The 13,072-nt window shown below is 49.6% G+C and overlaps 1 pseudogene; it reads left to right on the top strand.

Annotated features, from left to right (window-relative positions):
• The first annotated feature begins 10,382 nt into the window (after positions 1-10,382).
• On the top strand, positions 10,383-10,501 carry LOC134930275 (5S ribosomal RNA; annotated as a pseudogene).
• The last annotated feature ends 2,571 nt before the right edge of the window (positions 10,502-13,072 follow it).

Here is a 13,072-nt window from a genome sequence, read left to right on the forward strand (position 1 = left end):
CATGACGCAAAGAAAAAAAGAGGCGCAATGAGGTAGCTGTGTGAGTAAGATAAGCGACCCTAGTGGCCGACACAAACACCGGGCCCATCTAGGAGTGGCACTGCAGTGTCACGCAGGATGGCCCTTCCAAAAAACACTCCCCAAACAGCACATGACGCAAAGAAAAAAAGAGGCGCAATGAGGTAGCTGTGTGAGTAAGCTAAGCGACCCTAGTGGCCGACACAAACACCTGGCCCATCTAGGAGTGGCACTGCAGTGTCACGCAGGATGGCCCTTCCAAAAAACACTCCCCAAACAGCACATGACGCAAAGAAAAAAAGAGGCGCAATGAGGTAGCTGTGTGAGTAAGATAAGCGACCCTAGTGGCCGACACAAACACCGGGCCCATCTAGGAGTGGCACTGCAGTGTCACGCAGGATGGCCCTTCCAAAAAACACTCCCCAAACAGCACATGACGCAAAGAAAAAAAGAGGCGCAATGAGGTAGCTGTGTGAGTAAGCTAAGCGACCCTAGTGGCCGACACAAACACCTGGCCCATCTAGGAGTGGCACTGCAGTGTCACGCAGGATGGCCCTTCCAAAAAACACTCCCCAAACAGCACATGACGCAAAGAAAAAAAGAGGCGCAATGAGGTAGCTGTGTGAGTAAGATAAGCGACCCTAGTGGCCGACACAAACACCGGGCCCATCTAGGAGTGGCACTGCAGTGTCACGCAGGATGGCCCTTCCAAAAAACACTCCCCAAACAGCACATGACGCAAAGAAAAAAAGAGGCGCAATGAGGTAGCTGTGTGAGTAAGATAAGCGACCCTAGTGGCCGACACAAACACCGGGCCCATCTAGGAGTGGCACTGCAGTGTCACGCAGGATGGCCCTTCCAAAAAACACTCCCCAAACAGCACATGACGCAAAGAAAAAAAGAGGCGCAATGAGGTAGCTGTGTGAGTAAGATAAGCGACCCTAGTGGCCGACACAAACACCTGGCCCATCTAGGAGTGGCACTGCAGTGTCACGCAGGATGGCCCTTCCAAAAAACACTCCCCAAACAGCACATGACGCAAAGAAAAATTAAAGAAAAAAGAGGTGCAAGATGGAATTGTCCTTGGGCCCTCCCACCCACCCTTATGTTGTATAAACAGGACATGCACACTTTAACCAACCCATCATTTCAGTGACAGGGTCTGCCACACGACTGTGACTGAAATGACGGGTTGGTTTGGACCCCCACCAAAAAAGAAGCAATTAATCTCTCCTTGCACAAACTGGCTCTACAGAGGCAAGATGTCCACCTCATCATCATCCTCCGATATATCACCGTGTACATCCCCCTCCTCACAGATTATCAATTCGTCCCCACTGGAATCCACCATCTCAGCTCCCTGTGTACTTTGTGGAGGCAATTGCTGCTGGTCAATGTCTCCACGGAGGAATTGATTATAATTCATTTTAATGAACATCATCTTCTCCACATTTTCTGGAAGTAACCTCGTACGCCGATTGCTGACAAGGTGAGCGGCGGCACTAAGCACTCTTTCGGAGTACACACTTGTGGGAGGGCAACTTAGGTAGAATAAAGCCAGTTTGTGCAAGGGCCTCCAAATTGCCTCTTTTTCCTGCCAGTATAAGTACGGACTGTGTGACGTGCCTACTTGGATGCGGTCACTCATATAATCCTCCACCATTCTTTCAATGGGGAGAGAATCATATGCAGTGACAGTAGACGACATGTCCGTAATCGTTGACAGGTCCTTCAGTCCGGACCAGATGTCAGCATCAGCAGTCGCTCCAGACTGCCCTGCATCACCGCCAGCGGGTGGGCTCGGAATTCTGAGCCTTTTCCTCGCACCCCCAGTTGCGGGAGAATGTGAAGGAGGAGATGTTGACAGGTCGCGTTCCGCTTGACTTGACAATTTTCTCACCAGCAGGTCTTTGAACCCCAGCAGACTTGTGTCTGCCGGAAAGAGAGATCCAAGGTAGGTTTTAAATCTAGGATCGAGCACGGTGGCCAAAATGTAGTGCTCTGATTTCAACAGATTGACCACCCGTGAATCTTTGTTAAGTGAATTAAGGGCTCCATCCACAAGTCCCACATGCCTAGCGGAATCGCTCCGTGTTAGCTCCTCCTTCAATGTCTCCAGCTTCTTCTGCAAAAGCCTGATGAGGGGAATGACCTGACTCAGGCTGGCAGTGTCTGAACTGACTTCACGTGTGGCAAGTTCAAAGGGCAGCAGAACCTTGCACAACGTTGAAATCATTCTCCACTGCGCTTGAGACAGGTGCATTCCACCTCCTATATCGTGCTGAATTGTATAGGCTTGAATGGCCTTTTGCTGCTCCTCCAACCTCTGAAGCATATATAGGGTTGAATTCCACCTCGTTACCACTTCTTGCTTCAGATGATCGCAGGGCAGGTTCAGGCGTTTTTGGTGTTGCTCCAGTCTTCTGTACGTGGTGCCTGTACGCCGAAAGTGTCCCGCAATTCTTCTTGCCACCGACAGCATCTCTTGCACGCCCCTGTCGTTTTTTAAAAAATTCTGCACCACCAAATTCAAGGTATGTGCAAAACATGGGACGTGCTGGAATTTGCCCAGATTTAATGCACACACAATATTGCTGGCGTTGTCCGATGCCACAAATCCACAGGAGAGTCCAATTGGGGTAAGCCATTCCGCGATGATCTTCCTCAGTTGCCGTAAGAGGTTTTCAGCTGTGTGCGTATTCTGGAAACCGGTGATACAAAGCGTAGCCTGCCTAGGAAAGAGTTGGCGTTTGCGAGATGCTGCTACTGGTGCCGCCTCTGCTGTTCTTGCGGCGGGAGTCCATACATCTACCCAGTGGGCTGTCACAGTCATATAGTCCTGAGCCTGCCCTGCTCCACTTGTCCACATGTCCGTGGTTAAGTGGACATTGGGTACAGCTGCATTTTTTAGGACACTGGTGACTCTTTTTCTGAGGTCTGTGTACATTTTCGGTATCGCCTGCCTAGAGAAATGGAACCTAGATGGTATTTGGTACCGGGGACACAGTACCTCCAACAAGTCTCTAGTTGGCTCTGCAGTAATGATGGATACCGGAACCACGTTTCTCACCACCCAGGATGCCAAGGCCTCAGTTATCCGCTTTGCAGCAGGATGACTGCTGTGATATTTCATCTTCCTCGCAAAGGACTGTTGGACAGTCAATTGCTTGGTGGAAGTAGTAAAAGTGGTCTTACGATTTCCCCTCTGGGATGACCATCGACTCCCAGCAGCAACAACAGCAGCGCCAGCAGCAGTAGGCGTTACACGCAAGGATGCATCGGAGGAATCCCAGGCAGGAGAGGAATCGTCAGAATTGCCAGTGACATGGCCTGCAGGACTATTGGCATTCCTGGGGAAGGAGGAAATTGACACTGAGGGAGTTGGTGGGGTGGTTTGCGTGAGCTTGGTTACAAGAGGAAGGGATTTACTGGTCAGTGGACTGCTTCCGCTGTCGCCCAAAGTTTTTGAACTTGTCACTGACTTATTATGAATGCGCTGCAGGTGACGTATAAGGGAGGATGTTTCGAGGTGGTTAACGTCCTTACCCCTACTTATTACAGCTTGACAAAGGCAACACACGGCTTGACAAATGTTGTCCGCATTTGTGTTGAAATACTTCCACACAGAAGAGCTGATTTTTTTGGTATTTTCACCAGGCATGTCAACGGCCATATTCCTCCCACGGACAACAGGTGACTCCCCGGGTGCCTGACTTAAACAAACCACCTCACCATCAGAATCCTCCTTGTCAATTTCCTCCTCAGCGCCAGCAACACCCATATCCTCCTCATCCTGGTGTACTTCAACACTGACATCTTCAATCTGACTATCAGGAACTGGACTGCGGGTGCTCCTTCCAGCACTTGCAGGGGGCGTGCAAATGGTGGAAGGCGCATGCTCTTCACGTCCAGTGTTGGGAAGGTCAGGCATCGCAACTGACACAATTGGACTCTCCTTGTGGATTTGGGATTTCGAAGAACGCACAGTTCTTTGCGGTGCTTTTGCCAGCTTGAGTCTTTTCATTTTTCTAGCGAGAGGCTGAGTGCTTCCATCCTCATGTGAAGCTGAACCACTAGCCATGAACATAGGCCAGGGCCTCAGCCGTTCCTTGCCACTCCGTGTGGTAAATGGCATATTGGCAAGTTTACGCTTCTCCTCCGACAATTTTATTTTAGATTTTGGAGTCCTTTTTTTACTGATATTTGGTGTTTTGGATTTGACATGCTCTGTACTATGACATTGGGCATCGGCCTTGGCAGACGACGTTGCTGGCATTTCATCGTCTCGGCCATGACTAGTGGCAGCAGCTTCAGCACGAGGTGGAAGTGGATCTTGATCTTTCCCTAATTTTGGAACCTCAACATTTTTGTTCTCCATATTTTAATAGGCACAACTAAAAGGCACCTCAGGTAAACAATGGAGATGGATGGATACTAGTATACTTATGGATGGACGAGCGACTGCCGACACAGAGGTAGCTACAGCCGTGGACTACCGTACTGTGTCTGCTGCTAATATAGACTGGATGATAATGAGATGAAATCAATATATATATATATAATATCACTAGTACAGCAGCCGGACAGGTAGATATATTTATTATGTAATGACTGATGACGGACCTGCTGGACACTGTCAGCTCAGCAGCACCGCAGACTGCTACAGTAAGCTACTATAGTAGTATGTATAAAGAAGAAAGAAAAAAAAAAAAAAAACACGGGTAGGTGGTATACAATTATGGATGGACGAGCGACTGCCGACACAGAGGTAGCTACAGCCGTGGACTACCGTACTGTGTCTGCTGCTAATATAGACTGGATAATAATGAGATGAAATCAATATATATATATATAATATCACACTAGTACTGCAGCCGGACAGGTAGATATATTTATTATGTAATGACTGATGACGGACCTGCTGGACACTGTCAGCTCAGCAGCACCGCAGACTGCTACAGTAAGCTACTATAGTAGTATGTATAAAGAAGAAAGAAAAAAAAAAAACCACGGGTAGGTGGTATACAATTATGGATGGACGAGCGACTGCCGACACAGAGGTAGCTACAGCCGTTGACTACCATACTGTGTCTGCTGTTAATATAGACTGGATGATAATGAGATGAAATCAATATATATATATAATATCACACTAGTACTGCAGCCGGACAGGTAGATATATTTATTATGTAATGACTGATGATGGACCTGCTGGACACAGTCAGCTCAGCAGCACCGCAGACTGCTACAGTAAGCTACTATAGTAGTATGTATAAAGAAGAAAGAAAAAAAAAACCACGGGTAGGTGGTATACAATTATGGATGGACGAGCGACTGCCGACACAGAGGTAGCTACAGCCGTGGACTACCGTACTGTATCTGCTGCTAATATAGACTGGATGATAATGAGATGAAATCAATATATATATATATAATATCACTAGTACTGCAGCCGGACAGGTATATATATTTATTATGTAATGACTGATGACGGACCTGCTGGACACTGTCAGCTCAGCAGCACCGCAGACTGCTACAGTAAGCTACTATAGTAGTATGTATAAAGAAGAAGAAAGAAAGAAAAAAACCGGGTAGGTGGTATACAATATTATATATATATTATATACAATTATATATATATATATATATATATATATATATTAAACTGGTGGTGATTATTAAACTGGTGGTCAGGTCACTGGTCACACTATCAGCAACTTGCAAGTAGTACTCCTAAGCAGACAATCACAATATATATTATACTGGTGGTCAGTGTGGTCACAATGGCAGTGTGGCACTCTGGCAGCAAAAGTGTGCACTGTACGTTATATGTACTCCTGAGTCCTGCTCTCAGACTCTAACTGCTCCCCACTGTCAGTGTCTCCCCCACAAGTCAGATATACATTATACAGTCACACTATCTATCTATCACTTCAGCAAGTAGTAGTACTCCTCCTAATGCTCCCCAAAATTACTACTGTGTCTCTCTCTACTCTAGTCTCACTCTCTTCTCTATAAACGGAGAGGACGCCAGCCACGTCCTCTCCCTATGAATCTCAATGCACGTGTGAAAATGGCGGCGACGCGCGGCTCCTTATATAGAATCCGAGTCTCGCGATAGAATCCGAGCCTCGCTAGAATCCGACAGCGGGATGATGACGTTCGGGCGCGCTCGGGTTAACCGAGCAAGGCGGGAAGATCCGAGTCGCTCGGCCCCGTGTAAAAAAAAATGAAGTTCGGGCGGGTTCGGATTCCGAGGAACCGAACCCGCTCATCTCTACTTAAAACTGTTCACTCTCAGAAACCAAGAGATATGGGGGTTCATTCCGAGTTGATCGTAGCTGTGCTAAATTTAGCACAGCTATGATCATTCACACTGACATGCGGGGGGACGCTCAGCACAGGGATAGTCCGCCCCGCATGTCAGTGCCCCCCCCCTCCCCCCCGCAGAAGTGAAAAGGCATCGCACAGCAGCGATGCCCTTGCACTTCAAGAGTAGCTCCCGAACAGTGCACGGTCCGGCCACGCCTGCATATGCTGGACCGCGCCCACGAAACGGCGACCAAATGCCACCGTTCTGCCCCCTCCCGCCCATCGACCGCCTCTGCCTGTCAATCAGGCAGAGGCGATCGTAGCGCAGCGACGGGCAGTTCTGACCCGATCATTACGCTGCGAAAAACTGCAACATGCAATCAGGTCAGAATGACCCCCATGAGGAGGAGAATGAAGGCAGAAGGAATCCACAGGCTGAGAGTTATATAGCATATGGAGCATGGTCCCCAGCAGCACAGAGTATATCAGGAGATGAGTGATGTGTCAGTGAGGACAGGGCTGCATGTGACAGTGGCAGTGACGTTGTGAGGAGAGGAATGGAGGCAGCAGGAAGGCACAGACTGAGAGTTATATAGTGGGAGGAGCAGGGTCCCCCAGCAGCACAGAGTATATCAGGAGATGAGTGATGTGTCAGTGAGGACAGGGCTGCATGTGACAGGGGCAGTGACATGATGTGAGGAGGGGAATGGAGGCAGCAGGAAACCAGACACTGAGAGTTATATAGTGGAAGGAGTAGGGTCCTCCAGCAGCACAGAGTATATCAGGAGACGAGTGATGTGTCAGTGAGGACAGGGCTGCATGTGACAGGGGCAGTGACATGATGTGAGGAGCGGAATGGAGGCAGCAGGAAGTCACAGACTGAGAGTTATCGAGTATAAGGAGCAGGGCCGTAACCATGTGTGTGCTAAGTGTGCTTTGCACACAGAGAACTTGTGATGGAGGCACATTGTGCACTGACCCCCCGATTGGCTGCCCTGCTGTGTTCCATAGTGGCAGGCAGCACTGGGGAGTTCCCCGCTGTGCCGGAGAAGTGTGTTCCACTGCGGGCACGGGCACGCCTATCTGCAGGGTCAGCTGCTGGGAGAGGAAGCTGGTAGCAGCTCCATCTGGAGCAGGTGGGCACTGGGACTGCACTGGGCCATGTCTGTTGTGTGTCAAACAGCGCGGCTCAGCATCTAGCAGTGCCGCGGCCGCACTGGTGTAGCAATGACCAGTGTACTCGTGCGGTCACTGGCCCTGCTACTAGGTTCCATATGCCTCCTTACCTGGGATGGGGCAGCGCCGTCCCATGAGGCCGGAGATGGGGCTGGCTCCGGGCAGCACTGGGGACCGGGCCTGGTCCGGTTTCCACCTGCCAATCTGGCTGTAGAGCTCGGCAGTGGGCATGGGGGCGGCGGTGAATTGCCAGCGCCACTCCACGTGGGTGATGGTGGCGGATCTGCATCTTCCAGGACTCAGGCCCCGCCAATCACAGCGCTGCTTTTTGCATTTGGCGCCAGCTGTGAGCCTATCACGGCTCGCGAGCTGGCGGCCAATCAGGAGTGGCGGCAGCGAGCCAATCAGGCTAGCCGAGTCATAGCCTCCCCCCCTGGCACTGGCTTGTATTAGCCAGCGCCGAGCGCGAGGGCTCAGTTCGTCGGCCGGGAAGGAGCAGAGAAGAGCTCCTGAAGATTGAAGATAGAAGACGGCGCCAGAAGTACTGGAGGGCGGCGGCAGTTGGGAAAGAGCTGTTACATGCAGCCGCCTGCCGGGTGCAGTACAAAGAGCCGACACCCGTTGGTGAAGACGCCGGAAGCCCAGGGACAGCGGTGTGCAATGGAAAAAAGCTTTCACTGGCCATCCCGCCTCCGGTGAAGACCATGCACTGGGCGGGGCCGGACCAGGCTTGGTCCAGCCACGGCCCCGAGAACGGGTAAGTCAGGTGGTGCCCTCCCTTCCCCTAGACCACCAGGGATTCGGGCACTAGGCCCGTGAGGCAGAACAGGACTAAGGCCTGAGGCGCAGTAGGCGGGCACTTGGCCCGGGGGGACATAAGGGGGCATTAGGCCCAATAGGATCATACATTAAGCCCAGGGTGTATACAGGCACTGGGCCCCGCAGTCACCTCAGGCACTAGGCCTATAGGCAGTACGGGCGCTAGGCCCAATAGGAGGCGGCATTAGGCCACCAGGTTTAGGACTTGGCCCCAAATGGCGACAGTAGGCCGGGACAAGAAGGGCAATAGACCAGCGCTACTGTACAGGGTTAGGTAGGTGGGCAGCAGGCCCAATAGCAAGTCCCCCAGATAGGCAATAATAGGCCGGGGCACCCAGGGCAAGGAAGCCCAAAGCTATTGTGTGCACGATAAGTTGGTGCTACGCCGCAGGTGTGGTAAGTCGGTGCTAGGCCATGGTATTTCTTGATCCGGCGCTAGGCCGCAGGTTGTATAAGTCAGCGCTACGCCGCAGGTGTGGTAAGTTGGCGCTAGGCCGTGATATCTCTGGATTCGGCGCTAGGCTGCAGGTTGTAGAAGTCGGCGCTACGCCACAGGTGTGGTAAGTCAGCGCTAGGCCGTGGTATCGCTGGATCCGTCGCTAGGCGGCAGGTTCCAGTACTGTCTGAGTTGCCTCGACGGACTGAAGGTGGAGGACGGGAGGCGTGAGGTACGTAGGCTTGGTTAGTGCGTCATTTCTGCAGGGCCCCATCCCCGTGCCTCTTACACTGGCTGTAAAGGAGAGGGGACGGGCTGCAGGAGGGGAAATGCTGTCTCAGACCACTCACCAAGACCAGAATGAAAGTGAACAAGCCCGTTACCGGGTGAAACGCGTTTTTCCAAGGGGCACCTCTCATGTCTGACATCGGAATGGGTGATATCCAATATTCTTTGTATCTCATTTAGGGCATTTTTTGCCCATCTGTCATTGTAATAGTAGATATCTTATTCCCCACGATAGGTGTGTTTTCTAAGGGGCACCTCTTATGTCTGACATCTGAATAGTTGATACGTAATATGTATTCTTCAACAATTTTTGTTTCATTTCTTGGTTAGTAGGAACACCACCTGCAATACCCCACTATGGGTGTGCATATTTAAAGAATTTGTTTTCCTGCTGTTCCAGCAGGCACTCTATCCACAGACTAATTAAAAAACACAGGATTTTTCTAGCAAGCAGGAACACTACCTGCAACACCCTCTCATAGGTGTACATATCTAAACAAGTCTGTGTGCATATTAAAACAACCTGTTTTCCTGCAGGACTAGCAGGGATTCCACCTGTAGGCCATTTACAGTCACAGGATTTTTTTCTAACAAAAATATATATATTTTCTGGGTGATATCCTTCTATAGGGGTGTATATTTGAACAATTTGTTCTCCTGCTGTTTTTGCAGGCACTCTACCCATAGACTATTTAAAAATCACAGGATTTTTCTAACAAGCAGGAACACTACCTGCAATACCCTCTCATAGGTGTGTATATTCAACCAATTCTGTGTGCATATTTAAACAACCTGTCTTCATGCAGTACTAGCAGGCACCCCACCTGTAGGCTATTCGAAGTCACAGGATTTTTTCAAACAAAAAATACACATATTTCCTGGGTAATATCGTGTGCCCACCACTGTTTAAAAAAATTCATACTTTGCCACTGTCAGAAGTGAATATTCAGTGTGTTTATCTCTCGGCACTGTTTTCTTTTCTTTTTTGTATCATCTGTATGATACTACTTACCATCACCAAGGCTCATATCTAATTGAAATCCAATAGGTGACCGTAAGGAAATTAAGAACGTCCAATTATGTGTCCTATATGACTTTGTAACTCTTTTTCCACGTTCCCACTTTTCTTCTTTCCGTGAACTCTCATCCACGATTCAGGCGGACTAGTCCCCTAGGGGACACGTCCCGCCAGTCTAACGGGGACAGCAGATTCACATCTTATTATCTATCGATTTTTTTCTCCATCATCCTACAATCTCATCATATTCTCTCCCGAGAAGGAATCCATCCTTCCGTTTCGGTGCACTCTCATTGGCGATGTAGGGCAATTTCTCTCTACGACCATACCCCTCCGTTCACGCCCAATCTCGTCCGATCTTGGAAGCTAAACGGAGGTGGGCTGGGTCAGTACCTAGACGGGTGACTACTAGGGAATACCCGGTGAAGTAGGAAGATCTACCTATGGCAATAACGCCAACAGCAGTATCACCACTTTACTGATTCCAACTATTTTCCTAATCACCAATCAAAGACAGTGGCTAACTACTAGATATCAGTACATAGTGTGTGGGCTCTCTCATTCACTAACCCTACCCTACTCAGGGTTGCATTAATACAAACCAAGTTTGTACAGATTCTTGGCAGACGGAGGTTGCTTGTGATGTAGCTACCTTCCATTATGCAATTATCCAGGCATAATTAAGGATCTGAACATTCCACACATTATTTTGTAACATTTAATGGTGTTCCTTCCAGACACAATTTTTATATATGGTCATACGTGCAGTATATATCCAGTTTCGAGTTTTCTAATGAGGTGTAGAGTACAAGCTTCAGATGTCAGTATCATTTTTCATTTGATCATAATTGAAAAGTAAACAAAATAAGAGTGCGCCCAAACTAGAGTCATACTTTTTCTCCATGTAGATATACATTTACTTCCTTTTATGACCCTGGGCGCACCGCCATACGGACAGATAGGGATTTCCAATATATGATCGTCCATTTCTGGCTTCTATATCATTTCCTGTATCTTTGAATCTAGTTCTGTGTAGGATCAACAACCAGTGTTTTTTTCACTCACCAAGACCAGCAGCTGCCACAACCGCCGGAGGCTGAATTGCCAGGCACCCTCTATGATACATACTCTGCTAGCGGTGTGCCTGGCCTCGGATGACCCAGCAGCTTTCCTCACCTTCATTTCCCCAGCAGCCCAGCCTCCTTCACTCTGCCCCAGCCTGTGGGACAAGAACGCATGCAGGGGGAAGCTAATATCCTCGAGGTTCCTCTCCTAGCCACATCTTGCAAGTAAAGGTAAGTTACACACACACACTACACCTTGCTCACACACATACACTACACATTGCTCTCACATACACACACATACAGTACATCTTGCTCTCACACACACACTACACTTTACTCACACGCAGGGCCGCAACTAGTACCCCTTTCAAACCGCACATGGTGGGTCGCACCCGGGAGCCCTTCACAGGTGCTTCCCGGGTGTGGACCGCCTCAGGCCCCTTTACACTGGCGTCTCCAGCCTGGCATATTGCCGGGTTGGTGACGCGTGCGAGAGCGGCACTTGGAGATCAGTTGATCTCCAAGCAATGCCCGTACATTCAGTGTGAACGGGAAATGGGTTGTTTCGACCCAGCAACCTGTTCACACCGCACAGCGACCAGGGTTGAAACCATGTTCAACCCTGGTTGATACCAGGGTTAAAATACCCGGGATATTTCCCCTGGCACCTTTCAGACCACACAGCAACACAGGTTATGTGCGCCCATGTGCAATAACCCATGTTAGAAGCTGGCGATCTGAAAGGGGTATACTGTAGGTGTATGCCAGTGGTGTCTGGCCATAATGTGTAAAAAAGGAATCTGCTGCCGTAATGTGTAAAAGGGGGACTTTGTCTGCCATAATGTGTAAAAGGGGACCCTACATGCCGTAATGTGTAAAAGGGGGCTCTACCTGGCGTAATGTGTGATAGGGGCTCTACCTGGAGTAATGTGCAAAATGGGGCTCTACCTGGCATAATGTGTGACAGGGGCTCTGCCTGGAGTAATGTGTAATAGGGGCTCTACCTGGTGTAATGTGTATAGAGTAATTGGCGCTACTGTCAAGGCCGGTTCAGGGGCTTTTTGCGCCCCGGGCGGCCATATGGGGCGTGGCTTCATACAGGGGGCGTGGTCAGTTACGCCCCCTGTACAGTAGTAGTGCCGCTGAAATGATGTGCGGTGCGCGATGACGTCATTGCGCACCGCACAGCAAAGGTCCTCTCCACGAAGGGAACTAGACGCGACGCATCTAGTTCCCTTCGTGGAGAGGACCTTTGCTGTGCGGTGCGCGATGACGTCAAAGCGCACCGCACATCATTACAGTAAAGGTCCTCTCCATGAAGGGAAACTAGACGTGTAGCGGATCTTGCCGGAAGGCGGCGCCCCGGGCAAAAGTCCTGCTTGCCCGTGGCAAGATCCGCTGCTGGCTACTGTGTGGCGTAATTTGAATAATGGAGACTACTATACGGTATAATATGAATTTGTATTATTTAGTGGCCACACCCCCTTCTCCATGAAGCCACACCCCTATATTTTTGCAGCGTGCCTACGGCGCGCACTGGCTCTTCTTTTAATTATGGGGGGGTGCCAATGCTGTTTCTTGCACACAGCGCTAAATGTCTAGTTATGGCACTGATTAGGAGCAGGGTCTTCAGCAGCACAGAGTATATCAGGAGAAGTGACTTGTTAGGATAGGGCTGCATGTGACAGGGGCAGTGACATGATGAAAGGGGGAAATGAAGGCAGCAGGAAGCTACATATGAAGGATTATATCATGTAAGTAATGGTGACCTCTGCAGCACAGTGCATATGATAAGATTACATTTTATTTGGTACAGAGCTGCAGCTGACAGACTCAATGTCATGATCAACTGTACGTGTCTGGTGCAGAACTCCCCGTCATACAGTACATTCAGGGGATGATTGCATTTTGCAGATACCCCTCGAAAATGAATGTTTC

The sequence above is a fragment of the Pseudophryne corroboree genome, chromosome 5 (assembly GCF_028390025.1).
Source record: "Pseudophryne corroboree isolate aPseCor3 chromosome 5, aPseCor3.hap2, whole genome shotgun sequence".
Classification (NCBI taxonomy): Eukaryota; Metazoa; Chordata; class Amphibia; order Anura; family Myobatrachidae; genus Pseudophryne; species Pseudophryne corroboree.